This window comes from Phaethon lepturus, unplaced genomic scaffold (genome assembly GCF_000687285.1).
Source record: "Phaethon lepturus isolate BGI_N335 unplaced genomic scaffold, ASM68728v1 scaffold38343, whole genome shotgun sequence".
NCBI classification, from domain to species: Eukaryota; Metazoa; Chordata; class Aves; order Phaethontiformes; family Phaethontidae; genus Phaethon; species Phaethon lepturus.
Genome location: NW_010527713.1, coordinates 60891 through 74698, shown reverse-complemented (window position 1 = coordinate 74698; position 13808 = coordinate 60891). Strand labels below are relative to the sequence as shown.

The 13808-nt window shown below is 36.2% G+C and overlaps 1 long non-coding RNA gene across 1 annotated transcript; it reads right to left on the bottom strand.

Annotated features, from left to right (window-relative positions):
* Positions 1-1459: 1459 nt before the first annotated feature.
* On the bottom strand, positions 1460-12551 carry LOC104617996. Its single transcript, XR_738004.1, has 3 exons — positions 12485-12551; positions 6168-6251; positions 1460-1555 (listed from the first exon to the last, which is right to left on the bottom strand). It is a non-coding gene; the product is annotated as an uncharacterized LOC104617996 (long non-coding RNA).
* Between the last annotated feature and the right edge of the window lie 1257 nt (positions 12552-13808).

Here is a 13808-nt window from a genome sequence, read left to right as displayed (position 1 = left end):
GCAGACAATGTCAAAGGCATTACTAAAGTCAAGGTAATAAACATCCACTGCTCAACCACATCTACTGCTCAAGCTACACAGATTTTTTTTTTTTATAGGCCATTTCTGTTACATTTTATTTTAATAACAAGCACATAAAGGACTAGTGATACATTCACACTAAAATCATGAAAAACAGTGTTACTGATATTTTACCCACCAGGCTGCAAAACTACCTCCTGTTAGCAGACTATCAAAGATAAAGAACAGAAGCTACTCTGTGCTTAGTGAAAATAAGGAAACTGGCAAGAGTAAAACAAATTCTATTAGGCCGTTGCAGAATATATAGTATTTTCTTTGAAATACTCTTAATAGTAAGATCAGAATTACATAAAACATGAGATTATTTTTACTGACCACATTAACAAAGCATGAAGCGGCTAGGAGGTGTTTAAGCCAAGTTAAATTCACAAATGCAGAGGCCTGTTTATATATAAACTCCACCAAAATCCATGGATCTCCAAGTATCTAAGCTGGCAGAACAGAAAGCAATATAACAAACAGCAAAAAGTATAGCAATTCTACAAGAATCCCATGTATAACACTTTTTTTATTGGACACACTGAGGGCAGAAAAAGATTATGACTGCACAGTAGATTTGTAAGAAAACATTAGAATATACTAATGATACAGAATCCAAAGCACAGGGCAATAAAACCCAAATAAGCAAAATCTATCAGTGTGTAGTTGTTTACGTTTTCAGGAATAAATATTACCAAAATTGTATCACAATCCAAGCATATTTTAAGTGGGAAAGGTTTCATAGAAAATTGGCACTTTTTCCTCATCTTAGCTTCTTTTTGCAAGTCTTTCAAAACACTTGAAAGCTAAATAACATTAAATATTAAAGGGACACTTTAATCTAGAATTACAGCTTCCAACTCTTATTTATGAACATTTAGTGGCATTCTTCCATGCTGCAAGAACATTTTATTGCTTTATGACATCTCCGTGGGTTTAACTCCTCAAAAAAGCAAAGACCAATCAAAATGAACTGTTGTTTCAAAACAAGGCTACTCCCTATTTCTAACTGTAAAACAGTAATCAGCAGTGTTAATGCCAAAAAAATACTTTAAAGTCAAATAGATAATTTATGTTAGTAAGTGCACTTTTATTTTTATGAATCCAATTAAACTGGAGTGATGAATTGTAAGAAAGAAGATGCAGACAGACCAAGGTTTATCAACAAATGCAAAGTGGTTTAGAAAACAAAGCTGCATTCCTGAGATATTTACAGCAAAACTTTAAAAGCTTCCGACCCCTCTCCACCCTTCAGAAACTTATACACAAAATCACATATCCTCACATGGTCTATATGGTTCAGAACACAAAATTAACAAATAAACTAGCTATATTTCTGTCTCAAACCACAACTAAGAATTGACATTTCCATCCATATATACATAAAAGCAACACTCACTAAATAGTTTTCATCCTGGAATGCATAATGTAATGTTGTGATCCACTGGTTATCTCCATTCACTAACACATCTCTCTCTTCTCGAAAACAGGCTGTCTGAAGGGGAGAAAAATAAGTATAGTCTTTAAGTGAAATATATAAAGAAACACATTTTGCAAGTTGACTATGTTTTAACATTATATTTTGGGGAAAAAAATTCAAAACTGCCTCTCAGTTAAAAAGTCATTCACTGCACTCTCCAAACATGCCAAAACCTGTGAAAAACAAGGTATCAGGAAAGTCTACCTTCTTCAAATTTAACAATACAGAGAAGTACAACTGTCTAAGTGATGCAAAAGGAGAAACAAACTGCTGCTTCCCATTGTCTAAAAATCGCAAGTGAAAATCTTAACCTTTTTTTTTGTATGTAGATATTGAAATCAAGTATCAATAATGACAGAATAGCAATACAAGATTGAAGAAAACAGTCAATAATAGCATTATATAATTATAACTGCAATAGGAGTTCAAGAACTAGAATCTGGAGTCTTGTGTCATTGTTTTATCTCATCATGCTGTTAGCCTAGTTTTACACTTGAATTTTCACATAAGGAAGGTGGTTTTCATTTGAAAGTAGCTGCCAATAAGTTCCATGTAGTCATAATTTGATAATCATTAACCAGTTAGGGTTTTCTCCACACTTTTTGCTCAGGAAGAGTAGGACAGAACTGAATATTGCTCTTGCCAGGTATGTTGCTAAGACATCCAGGAGGACCTCCCCTCAATTATACTGGAAAGAAACACGGGAGGCAAAAGATGCCTTCACCTAGAACACAGGAGGAACAAGAACTGCCAAGAAATGCTAAAGAATACCTAACAGAAGATGGAAACACAGGTTTGTATGAAACAAAAGAAGATAAAATGTGAAGAAAATAACCAACAGGAAAGCAGCAAGGCAGCTAATTCCATGGAGGCCTTGCAACCTGCCCCGAGAAATTAATAAAATACCTCAGCAAAAGTAGCTTTGGAGAATGACAGAGGAAAAAGACTAAACACACAAGACACTGAAAGGAAACTATAGCAAAGAAATATGATGAACATTTTGAAGGGATTGAGTTCTGAAGTGAATATCACAAGAAAATAAAAGGTACCAAACAGAAAATCAACATAAAATTTTATCCAGAAAAAGGTCTAAAAGCTAGTGTAAAAGATAGAATAATAACTGTATGGGCTCTACTTAGAAGGCAGATGGAGAGTTAGAGAAAAACACAGACTATAATCTCTTCCAGCAGACTCTGCTACTTCACAAAGATGTTTCATCTATTTGAACCATGCTCTGTCTCTTCCATCTTAGAAGGCAGCTAAATTTAAAGGAAAAATCAAGCCTTTTCTTTTTACATTTCCAATTTAACTTCCAAAAACAATAGGCAAATACCAGAACTCTGACATGGTTATTGTGGGCTGGGCGATTTGGAGAGTGAAGAATGAGAAGTGAGATATCATTTTAGACTGAGCTATGCACAAGAATACATGCAGTAAAAACAGAGCAGAAAATAACTCCTTCCTCCAAGCAAATAAACCATACCAAGTCTTATTTTGGTGAATACAGTGAGTAAGAATAACGCTGACCAAGAAAAAGAAAAATGGTGTACTTTAATCATAGCACAATGCATGAGATTAATCAGTGAAATTGGGAAAAATAACAAAACATACTTTAAAGAAATACCCTCAAATGTTTTTAAATGATAAATGGACTTAGGGGTGGGAGAAAGAGAAGGGATGATCTTCAGAAGGAAGAAAAGCGGTTCTATGCTTCAGGTTGATTTTTTCCCCTCCTTGTTTGTAAACTCCTGATGTATTTCACAGAGAGATACTATGAACTCTTCTTTTCACAAAGATAAATGACACGTAGTTTCTCTACTTGCTATGACACAATTCACAGGATTTGTTACTACAGAGAGTTTATATAATTCCACTTGTTTTTGCCATGATTTAACAAAAGACCATGCATTCCTTGAGCACTCTAGCCACCCACCTCCGGGCAGTATGCCTAGAGCTGACAGCTACAGCTATTACCACAGCAGATCACAGCTGAAACAGTAACAGCCAAATAGTCAGAGTCTATGTGGTTCATGAGCTTTACATTAATTCATGGAGGGGAGGGGGACAGCAGTGGTACTTGTAATTACTGTAACATAGCTCAATTAAGTTGGTTGTTTTGGGTGGTTTTGGGGGTTTTTTTTTGTAGGTGGGTGAGGTTTTTTTGTTTGTTTTGTTTTTAAATTGAGCCTTTTTTTGTGCCTTTCATTATTTCAACATTACACCTCATCTTCCCTAGGCACAGTCTCCTTGAATTGTTGGCAGGGACATCCAGAGGTCCTTTGATCCAACTCTCTGTCACAGCAAAGCCAACTAAGTGCTATGGTTATATCTGTACCGTTATGGTGGCCTTGAACCAGCAAAGAATTCGGGCTGCTTGGCTATTTGGTGGTCATGCCCTTACAGCTCGGAGTTAGTACTTTCTGGGAGCGCTGACTGTTTCCGTGCTGCGTAAGATTTGTCCTGTTCCCTCCTGAGCCTCATCTGGCCACCACTGTGGCATACACGATTGTCAACACTCAGGGTAACAGGCTTGGGAGTGTAATCAGCAAGCTGTCACACTTTCAGGTACTCCTTGTATAAGTAATGTAGCCAGTTCTATGTCACATCTCTGAGTTTTCAACAGTGGCAAGCATTTGGAAAACTTCTGCTCTTCATAATACAAAAGAGAACACTGACCTCACAACTTGTATAATTTCATTGTTTTTGCATACAATTACTCTCAGAACTTGCAGTCATTAACCTTAATCTGACATAGCAAACCTCTGAGTACATACTCCCTTTCTGCTTTTACAAATTACTCCCACTGCCCATAACGTTGATACAAAGATATATGACCAAGTTATTTCTGCCATTTGTGTATACCTACCTATATGCTTGTCTTGCATTTTTTTGGACTGTATGATTTTCCTGTGAATTTCAGTGTTAGTGCAGCACATTACTAACAGAGCCAAAATTTGTCATTTTTCCTAGCAGTAGTAACAAGCGAGATGCGTTCACCAACATTTAAAAATTACAGGTTACAGTTACTGAAGGTCATGCTTTGTAATGCATTTTCACTCCAGATGGTTCTCTTTCCACTGTATACCCATGGGTTACAAATACATGCGAAAACATAGCTGTAATTCTTTTTAGGCTAATGGTTCAGACTTCCAGAAATTCAGCTGGACCCATGGGAAGAGTATTTTTAATACCTTGCATGGAGAAAAATCTTTCAAACCTATTTATAACTGTATTTTAAAGGAAAGAAATAGCTTTTAACTGACTTTAAAAGGGTACATTTTAAAATTGAGTGGAACTTTATTTCTGGACTTTTCTTTTTCGCTAGAAATAATAAAACTTACAGTAATGACATCTGTCTTGGAGAGAAATACCTCTTTGCATCAAGACCAATGCCAGATTGCTCAGTATCTGAATAATTTCTGGATAAAGAGGAAACACATTGTGCACATCTAACCACAATCTGCATGTCATTTATACTTCTTAACATGATAACATTTTCATTAAAAAAGACAGGATGTGCACACATCAGAAATTGGCTCTAGTTTGTCTGGATACGTTGGGTTTTTTTTGAAGTGTGATTGTTTCCCATTGATCTCATTTCCTAACAAGATAAAATTAAACCACAAATGCGGAAATTGGAATAAACTTGGAAGCAACTGAACAGCAAGGCAGTTTGAGAGTAGGAGTCTCAAATAAAAACTGAGATTAGAGATAATCCCATCAGACAAGTTGGAAGAGACACCAAGATAGTGTTTGCACTGTCCAAACTAAAGAAAACCCAATGGCCAAAGCAATTTGGTCATTTGTCAATTTGTGTAAGACACTGAGCACTGAGTTACATTTTTATGAGTCTATTTTTCAGGCAGTTGAATTTTAGTATTTAGCATAGATGAAGAATTTCAAAGCAATTTAAAGAGTTAGATACATGTTCTGTTTAAAATTAACACACAAGTGTTCAGCTGTAGACTGCATTTTACAAGTTTCTTTCCAAAGGAATCCAGGAAAATGTATTGAGGATTCTGTGAAGAGTGGAGTCTTATAATGAAAGTACGAACCCCAGGCAAAGCAGGACTGATGAAAGACCTGTTCCACCCTTTTTTAGAACATGGAATAGACTCAAGTTTTAACTAGGAACTTTTCATCACAAATTTTTGCAGATGGACATTTTTATGAAACATGCACTCAAATTAATTTGAAACTTTTATCTTTCTGATTTTTCAATACACAAATTGGACCTTGACTAAGTTCTAGCTACTGATAAACTAACAGGCTTTATGTGTTATAGCTCAGTAATTACCTTTTACCATGGAAAATACTTGCTAAAGACTACATTCCTAACAGGAATAAATGCATTAAAAGATCGCTTGGAGAGTCAGTAATTCTTGGGCAATTACAGAAAAGGTATAATGTCTAAAACATCCTGCCCCACCTAAGTCAAGATTCCATGCCATTTTAACCCTTATGACGAAATGCTTTAAGCTTATTTTAATATTAATCTTCATATTGTCAGTAAGTAGCGAAGCATCTCCTCAGTCCCTCTATATACACAGAGTCTTGTGGAAACAGAAGTAGCAATTCAGCACAGTAAGAGGATGCATGAATATAGGAAACATTTCTGTAATCTTACTTCAGCTCTCTTCAGCATCTCCCACTTATTCAGTATCTTCATGGCAAAAACCTTATCTGCATTCTTCAATTTTACTACTGCAACCTGGAAAAGATAAATGAATGATAAATAAGTTAAAACATGAAAACGCATATTATTTTAATTTCCATGAAACCTTGCCGTTTTGGAGGTTTTTTCTTCAGTGTTCTGGACACTTAGCTTTACTACCTGCACAATACCACACCATCACCATCAAGAAAGAGTAACATCACAACGGTACAGAATATTTATTCTGCGAATATTCCAAGTCTATTTTAAGCTTTCATTATGTATGTTTTTTTCTAGGTGACTGTAGATGAACAATGGTATTTCTCACCATCACTCTTCTTGCTCTGTTATACTATCATGAAGCTATCACTGGCTATATGCTTTATGTTCTTGGACTTACCCTTCCAGTCCTACATAACAATTTAAATTACAGAACTGCCAAGAAAAGACAACCATGTAGTAGTTTCTATAACAAATTAAACAGTGTCTTTTCAGTTTTAGGCACAAATTAGACTGTAGGTTTGCCATAAAACAACTTCCACTCTCATTTCAAATAATGCACTAGACTTTCTTCAAAGATGCAGTAAAGTATTACTTCATATTTTTCCACCTGACGTTCAATGAGTTCTTTATCATATCTGCTGTCAGTGGCAGGGAAACAGTGAAATCTACATTTTCTAAAGAAGTAGAACTTGGGAAACACAAGCCCCCCTCCTTCTCATTGCTTCTGCAACATTAGATACCATAGGCTTATGTAATAATATATTAACAAAGCCAACTAACACAGGCCTTTTCTGAGAATATTGTAGTTTTGTTTAACTATAATTAAAGCTAACATGGAATATTTTTAGGAAAAAGAGAGGGAAGAAGTTTACACAAACACGTTTTCACCGTTCAGGCTTCCCTGGGTACAGATAAGTATCTTACCCAAAATGGCCATGAATCTGCCACAGACTCAAGAGTTGCTGATCAGAACTACATCAGACCACTACACTACCATCCCAATTATAGAAAAGTTCAACAATCACTACATTTTAACAACCATTCTCCAACTATCCCGTTCTGCCTCTTCCCTCTCAAGTAAATCTTAAGGCTTAAGGAGATAAAAGTTTATTTCTGTGTGCATCTGGATACAAACCAACATGCTGTCACACAGATTATCATCATCTTCATCCTGCAGGCCAGTGACAAAAAAATACTGAGGTTGAATCCTACATTCCTTCCACCTCTTTCATAATCAGTAAACCAGCTATGTGTGAAGACAGTGATAACAGAATCAGATACAGGATCAGACAGTTTGAAGAAAGTGTCATGCAAACCTCTTTCAAGCATCTTCAAATGTGTCATCAGCTGCAGCAGCTTCATGAATATGGCAGAAGGACCGCAATACTCAGATGTCTAAACTAAAGCGTATCTACAAGTATACCTCTTGCTTAGCTACAGATTCAAGGAGGAAGCAGCTGTCACTTCTCATATGTGCAGCAACTCATTATCAGCCCTGCTCTTGACATTGCTGCCTTCTGGGGCAGCAGGGGGTGGAAGTAGAGGGCAGATAAAAAGGAAGACAAGACAGAAAGGTACTACATCTACTTGTTTAAACTAGCTTACGAACTGAAATGTTTAAAGGTTACTTCATGCATAAAAATTGAGGTCCAAGTCCAGTTGGGATCCCTCAAGGTACCTTCAGATTCGAAACACAAAAATAGATTGTTACTTTAGACTATAATCTAATTCTAATTCATAAAGAATGTCTACTCTTCTTGTGCGTGGTACCCCAAGACTGAGCATCACAATTCTCCTCAGGAGGGAAACATGAATCTTCTGCAGGGATACATAACCCACAATGTGGACTTGCATCTTGAGTCTCCTTTTATTTTACTAGCTAAAGTCAGCTTGAAACTCTGAGAAGCCGTATCGGTACAGATTTCTAATGAGAAGTGGCAAGAGGAGAAAGCCTTAACATGGAAACGAGTCAGCATTCAAACTGTAGCATATCTTGGATGACAGGGACCCCCTCTGCATGCTGAAGAGATATGTGGTATGAAGCTATAATGTAATTCTGCCCTAAACACCTTTAAGGGTTTTGCGACTGTTGGGAAAAATTAAAAGGTTGGTCCTAGAGCTGACTAGACTGCTGCTGTTGCCCAGCAGAAAGTAATTTTTTACCCACCATTAACCATTGTAGTACAGGCAGCCAGAGGCCTAAGATAGTACATGTATTTCAAGTCCAACTTCAGGATTTCATTTCTTGCCGGTAGCATGCTCAGTGAAAGGCTTTGTTATTCTGCAAAAGACTTGGTTTCTGAAAGACATATGCTAATTGCACAGCTGCCTAAATTTGCAGTCTCCTGTACAGCATTCATTTGGACACAACCAAAAGAGATATAGCACTGCCTTTGGTTAACAGCTGGAGCACAGGGCTTCATGACAAGATTGAGGGCTTGGTACCTTCTGTGAGTGGGTAATAGTACTGAAGAGTGACTAAAGAACAAAAATAGACTCATGTTTACCAGCTGTGTTTACAATCAGTCAGAACCAGTCTTTTAGTCTGTGAAAGCCATTCATGTTATTCCATACCAATAACCACCACACACTCACAAAAAGGATCGCAAACATCATCATTTTTCTGCAATCACAGCATCTTTTTGGGCATGTGTCAGTGCTCTATGGAAGTGAATTCTAAGTGCTTATTTCGGGACTGTGAAAGAAAAAACTGACACTTTGGCAATGAGCAGTCTGATGCAGTTTCTAATTGTAACAAAAAATTCTGAAACATGATTACACACCCAGGCAGTGTTTACATACACACACACAGAAGCACATACTACCTGTATAAAGGCCCAAATACACACACAGAGTGCTCTTTTGATCTTCTCCCTTCCCCACTGAAGCTGTCAAGACAGAAGCGTAATCATTTCTGTCTAGTTATCCTGAAGTGTCTTGCTACTGGAATTTCTTACAATTGGACTTTTAAAGGTTGGGGGTTTTTAAATTTATATTTTCCTGTGAGCAGCCCAACAAAAAAATGATTGGTATGTGCTGATGTAAACATCTTGGTTTAGTCAGATAGGGTTTTTTTCTCCCATTCTTCCAACAGTTTTCCATATTTCCCACAAACAGCAGTGTAGTCTGGCATGCTGTCAGACACCTTCTGCCCCAAACTTGGCTACGTCTCTCTATGGTACATGTCTGCACATTTCCTTTGCTTAAAAGCAACGGCCTTACACAGAAAAAAGCTGAAAGAGAAGCTATTAAAACTGAAAAAAAAAAAAAAAAAAAGGAAGAAAAATTAAAATAAGGAAAAAAAAAAAAAAAAGACTCCACACTCAGCATCGGTTTTCCTGTTCATCAAGAGTCAGCAGCCCTCCAGAAACAGGAAGAAGGAAAGTTACTGTTCATAACTGGATGCCAAAATTTAGGAGTAACTAGCTAGTTCTCAGAGCTACAAAATTCATCATCTTTGAAATATCAACAACATAACGACATAACATTTTCTTGCATAAGCAAGCACTGAACTTTTTTTTTCTCCCTTAAGCAATAATAGAATCAAGCGAAAATTTCAGTATTAGCTAGACTCTTCAATAAGCCGCACTTTTATAGAGCAGTATAATGCTAAGAGCCATTGCCCCATCGCTTTACCTTTCCTAGCAGCATTCTTCAACTCCCAAGTTTAAAGTTGTCTTGTTTAGAGTTGTTCATTAAGTTTTTTTAAACCATGCTGCCCGAAGCCAGCACAATGAAACACTTGATGCCAACATTATTAATTTTACCAGGATAATCCTTCTCCTCCAAGCAAAACATCTGTGTTTTCTAAAGACAGCACTCTCTTACATAAAATTTTAAGTAAGTAAATGCATGCATGGAAAGGGAAGGGGCATGTCGTTAATTTGACAAAAATGAAGCATTCTCAGACTGGCAGCAAGGAGGGTAAGGGGGGAAAAAGAAAATTAGGAACAATGAACTCTTACAGTTATAAGCAATAACTAGTTTAAACTACTTTTTGTCTACAACAAACTTGTAAAAACAAAAAGGGAAATATTTCTTGTCTATGCAAATTGAAGAAATTGAGTAGCGTAAAATCAAAATAAGAACAAGTCTGAGACTGTGCCAAAGAAAACTTGCACTAAGTTTGTAGTCTATAGAATTTCAGAATTATGTTGATTCAGGGGACAAAAATTACTCCTCCCAGTAACCTAGAGCAACCTTGGTCTCATTTACAGTTAGCTGGAAAGAAAATACATTCTTCCAGATTTCTTCATCTGTCACAGTAAACTACTGTAGACTACTGGATCATACAACTCTTTTACAATTTGTTATTAATATAGTTTTTGGTGGTTTAAGTAGCAGTAAAATTTGGTGGTCCTTTTTCAGTCTTGCTCAGATTTTACTGGTTATTTTAAGGGAAAATTAGTAATTTCATACAGAACTTGTTTTCTTAGACAAATGTCTGTGTAGGACTTGAAACTTGTCATCTTTAAGCTAGTAAGAAAATTTAACATATATCCTTGTTAATATTTAGTAAGTCCTACTTTAAGAACATAGAAGACCAAACATCTTCACTGAGAGAACTTCAGTTTTTCCCTTACCGAAGATTTTGACAATTAAGTAGAGTCATGCTGTCTTTCTTCGGTAAGGAACTAGAAAGAAAGACTGTTCCTAAAAGAGAACTAACCAATTACATAGACCGTCCCCAGAAGGGGATGGGGAAAGTTACACTCTCATTATTCATGGAATGATTCACCACAAAGAAGCTCTCTGAGAACTAGGTTTTCTGTGGTTTAGCTAGTTGCAGTGAATTTTGATGCTGATTTAGCAGACAGAAATGACTTCTCTTAAAAACACAATATAAGGCAGGTTTCGCACATGATTCTTCTGACAAGCACCCACATCAGTGATTTTTCTTACCTCTTATACAATCTGTTCATGAACTCAGCTGCAACTACTACGGCAGCACTCAGAAAAGCTAATGTTTTAAGCACAAGCGTTTACATCAAAATGGAGAACGCAACATTCCCTTTGTGGACAATGTTCAGATGAAAGATAAATTATCCATGAGGAACTTCAGCTTTCAGTCTCCTTTATCAAGAAGCATTACTCCAGGTGGAGCAAAACCAACAAAAAGTAATGAAGTAGCTAAATAAATACTACTCTTTTCATGTTATTTTTACAGTTGCCCAATGATACTTGCATGTAGGCATCAGAGTATGTAGTGACACACACTACAGTAAAAATTCCTGTTCCTTACGTGCCACCCCCGGAAGTCTATTCTTCCATAATCACAGACTAGTAAAGACCTGAAACCAACTCTTCTGCAGAGATGCTCTCATACCAGAAGAACCGAAAAAAACCCAAACATTTCCAGTTCCAAAAGCAATGAAGACATTGCTCAGAAAACCTTTTTCTTATACTTTGGGTTTCAGTTCACATGTACTTTCAGGCAGTATGGAGTACCTTCTGCAGCTTTACATACTATCCCCTCGTGTTGTATATTTGGCTATCAAGAATTCAAGCCACCATTATACATTAGATTGCTCTTTCTACATACATAGTGTCCTGTATGAAGAACAAAGCACACACACCTAATATAATTAAGAAGACAGGGCAGAAAGTTAGTGTTTATTTACTCAAGTTTCCTCAAACCTATATAATCTGACATGCCTAGTGTAAAACCTAGTGAACGACAGTCTTGTTTAATGACTTCAAAGAAGAGATGGCTTAATCAGAAGCAGCAAAAAATTGTATAGTTCGACAGCAGTAGGTGGCAACTGAAAAAGAAAATCATGTGCTAAAGTCTTTAGAAGAAATACAGGAAACATTCACTAAAAATAGGAAATGAAGTGACAGGAGTAGAGAGATTTCTCTGTGTTCGTAGAATGTCAATATCAGTATTTGGCTATTTAAGTTGCTTAAAACTACTTTCAGGCTATTTAGTTATTAGGATGATTAGAAATGGCTAGATCTTCATACAGTCAGTAACTCAACTGGCCTCCACCTGCTGACTGGAAAGAATTACAGTCAAGCAAATAACTTATCAGACAGTAGAAAACATGTTTTTTTAATTCATGTAAACTTGCCTTCTCTCAAAATTTAAGACTTAAAAAGATCTGTCAAAGAATGTATAAATCAAAATGTACTTGCAACAAACATTAGGTGGACCTACAATATCCATTATGCCTAAATAATGTAAAAACCTGTACATCAGTATATTGCTATTAACTGTCTCTCCTCAGTGCTGCAGTTTTGCAAAAGCATAATTTAAACCCTTCCTTTCACCTCCTTCACACACATACCTCCCCAAAGGCTCCTCGACCAATCACCTTCAGGATTTCAAAATCTTCTTTATGTAGTCGCATCTGTTTCACTTTAGATGTAAAAGGTTTCGCTGAAACAAAGGAAAATATCAATCATTTAAAAAAAAACAAAACACACCAAAACAAAAAAACCCAAACAACAAGGTAACAGTAACATAAAATAAATGGTCTGTTGTCTTCAGCGTTGTGATTACATTTTGCTTATAAACCTATATTCCCTAATGTAATATAATGAAGTTTAAAGCTAGAAATAATGACCAATAAGAACTAAGCCAAAACTGCTGTGAGAAAAACTTTATGAAGTAAGCTTGCTTTCGCTTTTAATTTAAAGAAAAAAGAAGAAGTTAAGCTGATTATATTTTTTCTACAGTCTTTTGAGTTCATAGACACCCACTGCATCTGTGCCATATGTTGCTAACTCTGGTTGCAAAAGCAAAGTGTAATATAATGAGGAGTTCACTTTGGACAATATGAATTTCTCTGCCAAGGAGCAAAACAATATTATATTCAATGAAAAATTAAAATGCTGATCAATGACAACTGGAAAGGCAATACTGGCTTAGATGATGTTATTTTTGGAGACCACTTCAAGATAGGGGACACCTAATAGTCAATTCTCGCTTCCAGAAGCCAAGAACAGTTGTAGTCAAGAATCACATTCAGTTCAAAAACCCCACATACATGAAGTTAAGCTTCATTTCCTTCTTCTTTTTCCTCTCTTTTATAGTATCTTTGAAAGCAGGAAACAAAGTAAAGTGTTATATTCCAGCTAGGTAACCCCAGTGTTCTTTGCAATGAAACAGTATCAGGAGGACTGTTCCCCTCCTTCAGTCCCATTTAGCACTACAACTAACAAGTCCCTCTTCATTAACACATTCTCTGCATGCCTGCAAAACATCGAAGTTACTGATAACTCTACCTCAAAAACCACATAACACAACCTTTGGTAAAAAAAACAAGCAAACAAATAAAAAAAAACCTAACCCAAACCCAAAACTTTAAATAATTAAGCAGGAAAAGGAGTTCTTTTAAAAAAATTGTTTTAAAATCATGTTTAATACTTTACACAAATGAAAACTATTACTAAAACAGAAGCTTCAGTAAATATGGTTCATAAAAGTTGCCCCCAAAAGAAGGTTGTATAACCCTGTGTACACAGGACTGGAATGGATCTCAGAAAATGTTAAAATCTATTTCTGACTCAAAGGCAGTCTTTCTCAGTGATCCTAAGAAGCACCTCCAGATAGTTCACATACAGTTTCACATCTGTAAAACAGGGACAGTATTTTCTGTAAGAGACAAG